This window comes from Gopherus flavomarginatus, chromosome 24 (assembly GCF_025201925.1).
Source record: "Gopherus flavomarginatus isolate rGopFla2 chromosome 24, rGopFla2.mat.asm, whole genome shotgun sequence".
NCBI lineage: Eukaryota > Metazoa > Chordata > Testudines > Testudinidae > Gopherus > Gopherus flavomarginatus.
This window is the reverse complement of record NC_066640.1, coordinates 3,459,815-3,474,350: the sequence shown is the minus strand read 5'-3', so window position 1 is coordinate 3,474,350 and position 14,536 is coordinate 3,459,815. Positions and strand designations below refer to the sequence as shown.

Below are 14,536 nucleotides of genomic sequence, written 5' to 3'. Positions count from 1 at the left end.
CCTACACACAGCACCTGAATGGCCAATGTTGTCATCACTCATTCAGCCAAATACAACCAAATCTCCAGAGAGCAGCTATAGGCTCCCTCTGCAGCCTTTTCTGCTCCCAGCTTCCTGACTTTGTACTAGCCCTGCCTGTTCCTTCCCAGCTGGGTTCCAACATCAATCCAGAGTTACCAAATTCCCTCAGCTGTGGCCTAGCCAGTTAATTGGCCCCTACCTCAGTCTTATTAGCCCCTGCTTGGATCTGATGAAGTGGGTTCTAGTCAACAAAAGCTTCTGCCCAAATAAGTGTGTTAGTCTCTAAGACGCCACAAGGACTCCTCATTGTTTTTGCTTGGCTAGTGTGGAGTGAGCACCGCATCACTTGGTCAGTTGCTAAGCAACATAAAACTTTTAAGTGCTTCCCAATTAGCTCCTGTATTCCTTGATGGGGGTACTGTAAACCCTTATGTACAACTGGGGGCTGGGAAGAGTAAGGTGTAGTGCAGCCTTAATCTGCAGAGATCAAGGGCCCCATCCTACAAACACTTACACCAGGGGTTCTCAAACTGGGGGTCAGGACCCCTCCGGGTTTGTAAGGTTATTACATGGAGGGTTGTGAGCTGTCAGCCTCCACACCAAATCCCGCTTTGCCTCCAGCATTTATAATGGTGTTAAAAAGATAAACAAGTGCTTTTAATTTATAAGGGGGGGTTGCACTCAAAGGCTTGCTGTGTGAAAGGGGTCACCAATACAATCGTCTGAGAAACACTGACTTACATACATGCTTGATTTCACTGCTGTTAGTAGTTCCACAGATATCAATGGAAGGACTTGTGGTAATGAAGTTAAGCATGTGAGTGTTTGCAGAATTGGGGCCCTGGATAGATTCCACAATAGGAACACCTCAGCTTTTTTTAGTAAATATTACCTGGCATGCCAATATGGCACCTGGGGAGTCAGAAAAGCTCCCCTGTGGTCTTGTACCTTTAGTTATTCTTTGATTATACAGATTTGATTAAGGGAGGGAGGGAATTTAGTGATTCACGAACTGGGAATCGGAGACATGGTCTGGGAAATGAAGGGAATCAGGAGACCTGACTCTGCTACTGACTTGCCGTTTGACCATAGCCAGGTCACTTAACCTATATGTTCCTCAGTTTCTCCATGTGTCAAATGGGAATTATAATCACTTTTATAAGGAGCTGTGAGACCCTCTGATAGAAAGTGCTGTCTAATATCGGTCACCATGATATGCATAACGTATTGGATCAGTGTTCAGCTGTGTCTCTTTAATTTGGGAAGGCATGTGGAAGTTACCTGTTACCCAGGGACTGTCAAAAAGATTCCTCACTGGGAGAGCCAGGTGCCTGCAGTGTTGAACTGCCTCTGCCACTGTTCAGTTTTATCTGTATCTCCAGGGAGGAGATCTGCACTCACTAGGCAATCATCCGCTTGTTTAAAAATAACCCATCTGATATTAGTAAGGGGCTAGGTGAGATTTCTACAGCTCCGAAGGGATCTGGTCTGTGGGTTGAGCAGGGAGAGAAAAAGCACATGGGTGGTTGGTCTGTAATTTGGAAGGATCAGTGCTTTAAGGAAACAGCACCTGAGTGACAGTGTTAGTTCAGCATTATTCTCAAAGCAATGGAAACCTGATTTCTCAAGACAACTCCTATTCAGCTGCATCATGTGGAGTCGAACACTAGCTAGTGAGAATATTTAGCCTTCTGTATCATCTGACATCTCCAAAGTGCTGTGCAGACATTGCCCAGTGAATCCTCCCGACCCCCCATCAGACAGAAATATGATGATCTCCATTTCACAGCCCAGGAAGCTGAGCTATAGAGGAACTTTCCTGCCTTGGTCCCCAGAGAGAATTCGGGTCAGAGATAGGATTAGAGCTGAGAAGTTCCTCCCTCCTCATCTTGTGATCACACCACTAGGCCATGCTTGATTTCAAACAAAGCACAGGACAGTTCCATGAGCAGGGATGAAGTGGGTGGCCCTGCAGGCTAAGATTATAGCGTAATCCTGTCTCGCGCACTGGGATGGAACGAAGTGGATCGCTGCTGACAGTAGGGAAGAATTTTTTCTCCTTGTTCAATATTGTGCAATCAGGCTGCTGTCTAAGGTGACTTTTATGCCTCCTCAATAACACCAAACACTGGCCACAGCCCTAGGATCACACAGCAGGACATGGACTGTTGACCTGGTTGGGGATAGCAAATGGGCCAAATTCCACACTGGTGCAGGCAGGCACTGCTCTATGGAGTTCAGTGAAGAAAAACCAGCAGCCCAGCACTGTGCCTTAGTGCTACTGTTCTGCATTGGCCCCCCGGAGAGTGGAGTAGGGCAATTCTTCTTCTTCTTGTTTGTATTATGGTAGCACGTATGCAGCTAAGGGCCAGTTGAGGATGGGGCTCCATTGAGTCAGGCACTGGCCAGCCAGAGTACGAGAGTCCCTGCCCTGGAGAGTTTCCAACTGAAACAGACCAGCCCCAAGGAGGGAAGGGGGGTAACAGATGAGCCGAGTGACAGGTGTAAATGTCACTTAGTGCTGCACGTTTTGTTTAATCGTTCAGATGGACTCTTGGGGGTGCAGGGGGATTTGCTAGATGAGACAAGGGAGGGAGCGGGGCCATAGAAGGTCGGGGAGATGAGGGATGGAGCATGCGGGGCAGGGGGGGATTGGAGCTAGCAGCCAGTCAGCACAGGGGAGAGAATGCCCCACTCTTTTGCTCCCTGGTGCTGCAGAAGAGAGAGGCCCTGGTGGACAGCGAGGGGGACTCTCATTGCTCAATAGCAACCCCTCTGGCTGATTGAGATACATCTTGCCCACCTTGGCCAGAGGCTTGTGGTACTAATGCAGGTGGGAAGGTGCCCTCAAAACCTCAGAGTCGTAGCAGGCTAGGGAGGAAGAGCTGTTTGATTCCCCCTTGCAAAAGTGCCATGCCAGTTTCCCATCCCAAGCACCCAGCCCCTCACCTGTCCTTGCTAGGGAGATGCTAAGGAAGAAACTCACCTCCCAGGTGAGTGGGAGAAGGTGAGAAAGAAATGTGCAAGGCTGTCTTAGATCAGCCCCATCGCCTTGCAATACAGAGGCTTAGAATCATAGAATATCAGGGTTGGAAGGGACCTCAGGAGGTATCTAGTCCAACCCCCTGCTCAAAGCAGGACCAATCCCAACTAAATCATCCCAGCCAGGGCTTTGTCAAGCTGGGCCTTAAAAACCTCTAAGGAAGGAGATTCCACCACCTCCCTAGGGAACCCATTCCAGTGCTTCACCACCCTCCTAGTGAAATAGTGTTTCCTAATATCCAACCTAGACCTCCCCCACTGCAACTTGAGACCATTGCTCCTTGTTCTGTCATCTGCCACCACTGAGAACAGCCGAGCTCCATCCTCTTTGGAACCTGCCCCCCTTTCAGGTAGCTGAAGGCTGCTATCAAATCCCCCCTCACTCTTCTCTTCTGCAGAATAAATAACCCCAGTTCCCTCAGCTTCTCCTTGTAAATCATGTGCCCCAGCCCCCTAATCATTTGCATTGCCCTCCGCTGGACTCTCTCCAATTTGTCCACATCCCTTCTGTAGTGGGGGGCCCAAAATTGGATGCAGTGCTCCAGATGTGGCCTCACCAGTGCCGAATAGAGGGGAATAATCACTTCTCTGGATCTGCTGGCAATGCCCCTACTTATACAGCCCAAAATGCCTTTACCCTTCTTGGCAACAAGGGCACATTGATGACTCATATCCAGCTTCTCGTCCACTGTAACCCCTAGGTCCTTTGTCTCTCCTCCTCCTCATTAATTTTTTAGGGTTCTGCCAGGTATAAGGAGTATTTTCTGGCCTGCTCTGTCTTCCTGTGTGTTTAAATGCAGCATAGCTGCCCAAGTCCTGTTTCCCAAAGGTTACCTTTTCTTTCACCCTCTGCCTTCCAGTTTCTGGCCCACAAAGGGTTACGTGAGCCGCCTTGAAATGAAATCTGCTGCTGCATATTTAAAGCAGGCTCTACCTGGGGAGTGGAGAGTTGTCTTCTTCCTGGTAGGGGAGCACCAGGGAGTTGTCTCTATGTGTAGCTGAATCCCAGTGAATTTCTGCGTCTTTGAGGAGCAAACACCTCGCACGCCCCCAAGGTGAGTGTTTAATGTGGTGGGATCCGTTGCTTTGATTTAACTGGGCTGTGGTGGAGGGAGAGGGAATTCCTCCAGGCTGGCACAGAGCTGAAAAACAACCTGCTATTTCAACTCAAAAAATACAGTCTTCCCTGTGATTTTTGTCAGCACACCTCCCTAGAAGCCAGGAGAGGCAACAGAAGTGCCTTTCAGACCCTGCTGTGGTGGGAGTGTCTGAAAGTACCCAGCGGTCCCCTGGAATAGGGGGAGCAATGTTAAAAAAAGTCCTATTGACTTTTACAGGTGCTGCTTAAAGAATCAGACTTCAAGCGCTGAACTGAGGGAGGGCAGCTCTGGAACTGAATTTTGCAATTGGAACCCATCTCTAATGGCAATTTTGTAAAGAAAACTCACCTTTCACTCCTGTCAGCACTAAGTCACTGACCACAGCTAATGATTAACAAGGGCTGAGCCCAGAGCCTGGAGGCTGAGACTTGAAATGTTGGAGGGTTTAATTGATTTTATTTCAAATCTGAGCTCTGAAGCGTTAGGCTGACTTCCCCAAAGTCTGATTTCACAGGTTCCTCATCTAACCTCCACCACATTGGTGTGTCTCGGGAGGCCTCCCTGCCCGGGCAGTGAAGCAAACAGCTCTTTGCTGTAGCCGCAAAACAGTTTGCTTGGATGTAAACAGTCTTGCTGATGACCCTGAAGCATGTTGCTGAGCAGAGGGAGGCAGAAGTAGGTGAGCTGCAGACAACAAAGGCGCTTTGGTGAAAAACAAGTTTTAAGAAATAGGCAGCTTTATGCAGAGAATGATCCAGGAGTTACTCTGGATTTACACAAGCGTAATTTAGAGCCAAATCTGCGAATGTGACAGGATACGCTCTCAGGGCCAAATCTGTGCTGCAAATAAAACTAAGTCAGATGATCTGATTATACCACGGTTCTCACGGGTAGCGTAGATGAGACCTGATCTGAATTGAAGCCCTGTGGAAAAGTGCATGTTTGTTCAGCCACATCTCTGCTGGGCAGTAGGACAGGACAGGACAGGACACGTGTTTGTAGTGCGCCCTGTGCAGTGTATACAAAGCAGGGGGCAAGCTCCCTGCCTCAGTGTGGAGCCCTCACGGCCTGTTGAGGCCTAACTCAGAGCCTGGCGGGAAAGGCACTGGGAATGGATGGTTTTTAAGAGAAGCCCCAAGACCAGATCCTCCCGGCCTCTGGTTTCCCCACAACTGTTTGTTTGCACTGTGAGCTGTCAGGGTGGGACTGGGGCTGGGCTCAGAAAGTGCTTAAAGCCCAGTGACAATACTGGGTGGTGCTGGCCCCTTCCTTCTGTAGGAGCCCTGTGCCGTGGGCTGCAGTGGGAGTCAGGCCCATAGGGGTGCTGCGGGGAAGGGGGCTGCTGACCCCCCTGGCTTGAAGTGGTTCCATCACAGACCGGGTTTACAGATCGGTTCAGTGGCTCTCAGCCTCCCCCCACGCAGTGTACACACTGCTCCAGCACCGCAGCCAGGCCAGGCTGTGGTCAGTGCTCTCGAGATGCTGCTTGACTAGCAGGCTGAGAGGGTGGGGGTGGTTTCTGCAATGAAACCTGCCAAACCAGCTTCTCTGGCTGTTTGCTTGGGTGTCTTTTCTCCCTTAGCGCGGGCACCACTGCTGGTTAGTGCTTCAGTGCCCAAGGGTGGAGCAAAACTCCATCCACCAGGCCTAGGAAAACCTTTGCAGGCACTTGAATTGCTCCTGTGATCTTGCTCATCAGAGGAGGAGGAGGGGGGCAGGGGGCTGCAGATCCTTTCCCAAGGGGGGATGGGGAGGCCAAGGCTGGTCTAATTGGAGGGGGGCTGCAGGTCACCAGTAAGGGGTGGTGGTAGTGCTTTGAGGTAAGCTTGCTCTCACTAGAGCTAGCAATCTGAGTGTAGCCTCCTTGGAGTCCCTCCCTTGGACACTCCCATGTGCAGTGACAGCAGAGAGCCCTTTCCTGGGGACTGCGTGCACCGTCCCCTCTGGGCCTCCCTTCCTCAAAACCACCGGGCATCTCCGAGCTCCCTGTGCTCGGCAGCCAGAAAAGGAGAGACTGGGGTTAGGGGCAATAGAAACTGCTCCTGACCTTGGGCAATGTAGCAGGGTGGAGAATTCTGGATGGCTCAGATGCCATTAAAACTAGCCTGTTTTAACTCCCACTGTCCCACCCTGCAGAGGAGTTTCGGGTCAAAGACTGCAGCCAGTTCAGACCTACGCTAAGAGCCTGTTGTTTGCATCTGCTTCAGCGGTGTCTAAGCAGCTGGGCTCAGTCACTAGGCAATCTTTCTCTGTGCCACTCCCCACTGCACTTCTTTCTGGTTCCAGTCCCCCACTAGCCACAGCCAGGGAGGGCCCAGTTCCCCAAAAGGCAAGGTGATTCTGGGGAATTCCTGCGCACCTCCTGCAGTCCTCACCCCGGAGCATGCTCTGCAGCCTCTCTATGGCCCTATGCTGGGGTTAGAACAGAGGCACGCAGGGCCCAGCCTCATAGGATTTGGCCCTGCCTGCTCCTTCCTTTTTTGTTTTTAAACACCACGGTCTGCTTCTATGGCTCCTCTCTCTGATGATCAAGTGTTTTACAAAGCCTCCCTGCCCCATTTTACAGGGCGGGAGATACTCACCCAAGGTCACGGGCAGAGACGGAACTAGTGCAGGAGTCCTGACCCCAGGCTCCTGCTCTAACCACCAGACAATGCTGCCTTTGTGTCTGTCTGTGAAAAGATAATTCTGTCTAGAGTGCAGCTACCCCCTCCCTTAATTTGTCCCTCTCCTTTTTGCACATCTTGCTTTCCAAGCAGTTGGCACCCCACTGAGAAGGCTTGTGGCTTTGTGGTGGACAGAACTGCACAGCTGGGATTCTAGAGCGTTTAGCCCAAACGTTCTGGGGCGTGTTTCTTTTGAAGTCAGGCTTCTGTATAAATTGGTACCCAAACTGGCTGCTTCTCTGTGCGTCTCTCCCCAGGTAGACGTGCCATCGCGCACCCGGTGATGGCTAGCACAGCAGGGCTCTTGCAGTGTGGAAATAAAAGCTCTGCTGAAGAGTAGAAACCAAAACAAAAATGCCCCCTGCCGGTTGCCCCACAGAATATCAAACGCTAGGGAATGTTCCCACTGACAAAATCAGGGAGAAAACTGGCTTTGTGGCTAATGTGCCAGATTGGGTGGTTAGGTTCTAGCTTTGGCTCTGCCATAAACATGTGAAACCTGCTCTGTGCCTCAATTTCCTTGTCTGTAGAATGGGGATAAAACAATGGCTTACTTCACAAGGATTTAATGAGACTTACTTAATTCATGTTTGTAAAGTGCTATGAGAGCTGTGGGATGGAATTCATTAATAACAGTGAGGCTACATCACTGCCAGTCCTTATCCCTATTGTACAGATGGGAAAACAAGCAGAGAGAGAGAACAGCTTGACCCAGGTCATGCAGCCAGTCAGCAGCAGAGTTACAAACAGAACCAGGTCCCTAGGAGGGTAAACTAATACATTACTATTGTTTGGGTAGAGAGACTCTGTGGGACTGTAAGTGGGGTCTGAAAAGAAAAGATGTTGAGGTCCCTGCCCAAAGAACATCCTGATGATGTCTGGCTTAGGTATGGGTCTGTCACCTTAGTGGAATAGTGTTTTCATTGTATGTATTGCAGCAACTGTGTTTTGTATCTTGTATGCATACCCGACCTGGGGACAGAGCATTTCAGCAGCTGGAAATTGAAGCTAGACCTTTTCAGTCTGGAAATAAGCCGTAAAAAGTTAGATGGTGATTAACCATTGGTACAGCTTACCAAGACGCACGGTGGATTCTCCATTACTGAGAATCAAGACTGGATATTTTTCTTGCTGGGAATTACTTTGGGGCAATTCTCTGGTCTATGTTATACAGGAGATCCGACTAGATGATCACAATGGTCCATTCTGGCCATGGATTCTATGGATCTATGAAAAGTTCTTGAAGTGAACAGGGGGTCATGTCTTGATTGCAGAGACTAGAATAGAAATGAAATACTTGTGTAGGGCCTGGGCAGAAAATCCCCAGGGCTCCCTAGAAATGAAGTGTCTCTGAAATCCTCCTCACTGCTCCAGGTGGTGATCAGATCCTGACAGTTGATAAGGCCTGTGCAGTACCCATGAGCTCAGAACAGATGCAGGGACTCCAGATAATTATTAAACAATCCATAACAGACACAGACAGACAGGACTGACTCCTGTCGGAATAACTGGAGTCCTTTTTGGTAAAGAACTGGTGGTTCATCCTTTTGTTGACCTGTGATCTTGTTTCTTACCCTGGCACCACCTGTGACTGATTGCATGCACATCTCATCCATGGCTCTTCTCCCAGGAACCTGCCTGTGGATTTTCATGCAGGCAATGAGAACCATCTTGTTGGTTGGTTTTATTTATAATTTTGTATTCAGTTTTTCAAATACAATAAATATACCAGATCCATCATAATACAAAAGTAAAGCCAGTTAGGATAAAAGCGGGGAAGTAACATATCTATGGTCAGAGTCTACATTAATCATAGACCTCTTAAAGAGTCATTCCAAATTGCTTTGAATTTTTCAGGCAACCCCTTTCTGCAGTGCCAGTTGTTCATTAGCTGTGAGGTCAGCTGTATCACTGAGCCAGGAATCAATATTTGGTGAGGACTGACCATTTTTGCAGGATTAACTTTTTAGCAACCATGCTGCCTTGTTACCAGGTAATCTCCGTGTATTAGGAATATATACAAGAATGAAACTTAAGGGGGAGGGTTCCAATTTAGCATCCAATATCAGATTGGTTCTTTGACCCACCTCATACCAGAAATTCTTGATACAGGGCACTCCCAAAACATATGAGCTAATGTAACCCCAAGGGAGTTACATTTCCAACAGTGGTCAGCATTTATGAGATCCATTACCATTAGCCTATGTGAGGACAACTATATTCAAAACAGTGTCTTTTGGTGAATAAGCTGTAGTCTCAGGTCTATAGTCGCTTTTTAAACATTAGATAAAATTGTGTTCCACTGGGCCAGAGCTAGCTCCGTATCCAAATTTCTGTCCCAAGCAACTCTCAAATTAGCAATCTTTGGCAGAGTTCTTTGGACCAGACAATCATAAAAGGATACCACTGGCTGAGAAAATCCAGGATGTTTCCTTCAAAATGTTCTGAAGCTCTCAATACATCCAGTGCAAATATATGTACAAGTCAATACTTTAACTGAAAAGATTTCCATGCTACGGAGCAGGGCTTGCCAAATTGTTGCTGAAGATCTACAAATGGTTTCAATTTATCATTGTGACAGTCATAATTCCTGTGGCCATCCAGTCCCTCCACGGCAAAGTTTTGCTGCTGATTTTTAAAGATAGGATTGTTCCAGAGTAGATTACTACATCTACATGGAAAAATAGGTGGAAGTAGAATGTTTTAGCTAAGTTTGACCAAGCTTGCCTCACAAATGCTATTGTGAGAGCTCTGGAGCCAGCAAATCTATAATAACTTTATCCTACAATGCTTGAAAGTGGGGGAGAGGATACCAATTCTTGTTGTGTATGAACCCGGGGTAGTGACCCCTGGCAGTGGTCCCAGGGGCAGGCAGAGAAGCAGCAGGTGGCTTGCCCCCCGGAAGCAGGTACTGCTGGTGTTCCTCCAGAGAAGCACCCTCCCCCCTTGGGAGCCTCCCAAAGCAGTGGGCTCCCAGCCAAGATTTAGTCAGGGGTATTTATAGTACAAATCATGGACAGGTCACGGGCTGTGAATTTTTTTGGTTATTGTCCGTGACCTGTCCGTGACTTTTACTAAAAATACTCATGATTAAATCATAGCCTTACCTATTACCAACAGAACCTTGGTACACTTAGTCCATAAGGAAGCACCATCTAATAAAACAATAATATATAATTAATCAAATGGTGGATTTTACATTGACGCTCCTTTCCCATGAGTTAAGGCAATAGGAAGTAAATTGATAATAACCCTTCAACCCCAAGGGCAGGGGGCAGGGGAGAGGAACTAACATATCAATATCAACTAGCACCCATCAACGTGTTTAGTGCATATTAGTTCTAAGCGAGCAATACATACATTCCATACTGTCTGATCATTCCATAGATGTCTTCTCCTCTTGCAAGGGAGAAGTTTGCAGATTTTTGAGGTATTTTCCTGCCTTCTGCAGGGAATTGAATGATACTGTCTTCTCGCCATTCTTAATATGGAGCACTGCTGGGAATTTAATACATTATTTCAAGTCCATCTTCCTGGCCAATAGTTTTGCCTGGTTAAAAGCATCACAGGCATAATCTTGAAAGAGCAGTATTTTAATTGCTGTGTCTCCCCATAACAGCTCCTTTTTTCCCCTCTGGATTTCTGCAGTATAAGCTCCTTGTTGTTGGTAAACATCAGGAACTTCACAATCAATGCTCTAGGCTGACGTTCTGGAGCAGGCTTGAAGGCAAGAGCCTAGTGTGCCTGTTCTGCATCAAAAGAAAAATCTACTGCCAGAACCAACAACTTAGTTAGCAGTTTAAGGACAAATTCAGAGGTTTTATCTTTCTCTGTTCCCTCAGGGACACCCACAATCTTGCTGTTACGTCGTTTGAGTGGCTTTCTGGATCCACTAGCTTGGTCTTAATAGTCTTGATATCATTAAAATTCTTCATAACCTGTAACTTGTTCTCCTTGAAATCATCTTCCACTTCAGAAATTCTGTATTGTCCATCAGCCCTTCATCTGGAAAGAGCTCGGAGTGCTCTCTGAATCTGCCTTGCTGGTGGCAGGGTGGAAGCTATAGAGTTAATTTCAACGGTGTCTGCGGCCACCTGCTGGAGTACAGCCATCAGCCGCATTCCATCAGGCTCAGGCACCATTTTGTTTCAAGAAGCTGATCCCGTAGGGTTGTTGTTTTTTGTGCTTTCAGATTCGGAGAGGAAAATGCAGAGCTAGAGGGGCTCTTGGGGGTTTCAGTGGTCAAGCACAGTATTTTGGGGGGTTGGATGATTGGTTTTAGGGGACAGTGTTTAGGGATTCCCCGTGGGCTGCGTTAGAGCCCAAGCAACCTGCATCTGCCTAGGTTACATCTCCCTCTGGTGTCCAGTGAGAACCATCTTTGATCCACGTCTAAATGAATGGACCATTTCTTGGCAGTTGCTTTTCTGATCTCTGACAATGCTTTTGATCTGGCCCTTCTGTGAGAAAGTGTGTTCAGAGCACTGTCCAGTCCCACCGATCCCCAAGCACTGTCCAGTCCCACCAATTACTCAACTACTGGGAATGTAGTTCATACCCAGTTCTCCCCCATACCAATGAGTGCATCCCGAATCAGATGAACAGAGCTAATCCAGAAGCTGCGAGACAGGCAGGGTATCCCATCATACCAATGTGCTGCACTCTACTATTGGCAGCCAATTCCAGGCACATTTCAAGGATCTGGCCCTCAGTGGTCCACATCTCGCTATCTCTGAAACAGTCTCTAGCTAACTCTGCACTCTACTGCAGCAGCTGCATTCAGTGAGCATGCTGCCTGGTGGACACTTTCTGGAGGGTTTTGGCTGTGGAATCAATTCCCGCCAGAGATCTGCCTCAAGCTATGTCTTGCCACCTTCAGGGCACATGGTGAAATTCCTTATTTGTTAGACCTCAACAACCGAGTGCATCCTCTGCTGAGGCCACTGCCTGCTGTGTCCTTCCCAGTACAACAGGATCCAGACATCCGACTGGAGCACGGCATTCCACTGTCCCTCATCCATCTTTGCAGCATGAGGTAGCAGAGAGATGACCCATGGGACAGATCAAAGGGAATTCTGGACCTTTGATCCCAGAGTCACCTATGACACCAGAGCACATCCCTACAATGCACAATGAAAATTTCCCTTCAGGCAGTGTGGAGAACACTGGGACGCCTTCCCCCAGTGCACCACACTTCTAGTGATACAGCCTGCTGCTGTCCGGACACCAGCATTGTGACATGCATCAGCACAAGCAGCACATATGAAGGCACTCCTCTGAACATGTTTTGTTTTGCTTTGGTAGCACTATGCCACCAAATCTTATCCCGGCCTAGCTGCTGTGTGCAACAAGCCCTTGGGGTCACTAATAGGGTTGCCAGGTGTCTGGTTTTCGACCAGAATGCCTGGTCGAAAAGAGACCCTGGCGGCTCCGGTCAGCACCGCTGACTGGGCAGCTAAAAGTCCAGTCGATGGTGCAGCAGGGCTAAGGCAGGCTCCCTGCCTGCCCTGGCTCCATGTGGCTCCTGCAAGCAGCCGGCATGTCCAGCTCCTAGGCGCAGGGGTGGCCATGGGGGGCTCCACACGCTGCTCGTGCCCTGAGTGCCAGCTCCACAACTCCCATTGGCCAGGAAGTGCAGCCAGTCAGAGCTGGAGGACGGTGTCTTTAGATGTGGGCAGCACATGGAGCCCCTGTACCACTTGACCTAGGAACTGGATGTGCCAGTTTCTTCTGGGAGCTGCCTGAGGTAACCGCTGCCCAGCCAGAGTACGCACCTCAACTCCCTGCCCCAGGTTGGAACATCCTCCCACACCCTAACTCCCTCCCAGAGCCTGTACTACTACTGTACTACTGAATATTTTTATTAATGACTTGGATAATGGAGTGGAGAATATGCTTATAAAATGTGTGGGTGACACCAAGCTAGGGGGTTGCTAGCACTTTGGAGTTAGAATTCAAATGACCTTGACAAATTGGAGAATTCAGCTGAAATCAACAAAAAGAAATTCAGTAAAGACAAGTGCAAAGTACTTCACTTAGGAGGGAAAAAAATCAAATGCCCAACTACACACTGGGGAGTAACTGGCTAGATGGTCGTACTGCTGAAAAGGAGCTAGGGGTTACAGTGGATCAATATGTAATGCAGTTGCAAAAAAAGACAGTGATTGCACATGTACATTGCTGCACACAGTCACTGGAAATTTCCCCCTCAGTGGTACCCATCAGAGTGGTGTGAGCAGCCCCTGCCTTCACACACCACTGTGGCCTGGACCAGATGTGGTGGACTTGGCTGCCACGACTATGGCTTCTGTGACTTCTAGGTACAGGAGGTCTTGGCTGCCATCCTCAGGGCTTCCACACATGGTCCAACAAACATTCAAGTCTTGCACCCCCCTCCCCCCGAAGGGTCCTTGTTTTTCTGGGAAGCAAATAGACTCTAAGCTCCAGGGGTTGAAGGATTCTAGGGTGATTTTATAGTCTTTGGGGTTGTATACTCCTGCCCTGCCCACAGCAGACTCACCATTACTCTGCTCCTGCTCCTTGTCAGATAGGGGCTATAAACGCAAACCACCATCTCTTCCTGCTTCTTCATCAATGCCTGCCCAGGGACCACTCCAAGGGGTTCATTCTCTCCGTTAGGTAGGAGCCACAGAGGAGGTAATGCTGTGTCTCAGAGGGAAGGGGCTCTATTCCCCTTGTATCCTAACCGCAAAAGCAAAGGGAGGTCTCAGACCAATTTTAGATCTGCACCAGCTCAACAGTTATCTCCAAAAGAAAAAGTTCTACATGACCACCCTGGCTTCCATTATCCCTCCCTGGATCCTGGTAGGCCGTCCTCAACTCAAGCCACCTACTGTCATGTGGTGATTTATCAAGATCACGGTAAGCATCTCAGATTTGTAGAGAAGCACTCTTGTTACCTGTTCGCTGCACTGCCTTTTGGCCTCGCAGCAGCTTATTGGGCTTTCACAAAAGGTATGACAGTGGTAGCTGCTTTCCTGCGCAGGCTCTGAGTACAAGTCTACCCTTACCTGGATGACTGGCTAGTCAAAGACTGATCCAGGCCTCAGGTACTGTCCAATCTTTCTCTCACTCAGTCAACTTTTAAAACCCTAGGTCTGCTGATCAACTTAGAAAAATCTCCAGTCCGCCATCCCCTCCCTGCATTTCTGTCATGGAGCTGGATGTCTGGGCTTGATCTGGGTCTGTCTTCTCTGTGGCATGCTGTCACGGAGTCCCCGGGCGATGCTCTGGAACTGCTCCACACAAAGCCAGACAGGACTTTGGGGAGCCTTCTCTCCCTTGGAGCAGACTGTCTGCAAGGAAAGAAGCTCACACGGCTTCACCTCCTGGGTCTGACATTGGAGCATTCAGCATCCTCTGCCCCTCCGTGCGCTTCCCCCAGCAAGTCCACCCAGGCGGGGTCCTGGGGAAGCCAGAGGGTCCTGCACCCCCACTTTGCAGTCAGACGTGACTCTTAGCCAGCCAGTAAAACAGAGGTTTATTCGATGACAGGAACAGGTCTAACACAGAGCTTGTAGGTACAGAGAATGGGACCCCACAGCCGGGTCCATTCTGGGGCCCAGTGAGGCAGACCCCCACGTCTGCCCTCGCTCCTTGTCCCCAGCCAGCCCCAAACTGAAACCCCCTCCAGCCCCTCCTCTCTGGGCTTTGTCTCTTTCCCGGGCCAGAAGGTCACCTGACCTC

The 14,536-nt window shown here is 49.0% G+C and overlaps 1 protein-coding gene across 1 annotated transcript in view; it reads left to right on the top strand.

Annotated features, from left to right (window-relative positions):
* Window positions 1-4,019: 4,019 nt before the first annotated feature.
* Window positions 4,020-14,536, top strand: part of TJP3 (tight junction protein 3) — a 50,190-nt gene continuing 39,673 nt past the window's right edge. Inside the window, exon 1 of the mRNA XM_050933710.1 lies at window positions 4,020-4,118. The gene's annotated coding sequence lies outside the window, so the exon portion shown is untranslated. The remainder of the gene's footprint in view (window positions 4,119-14,536) is intronic.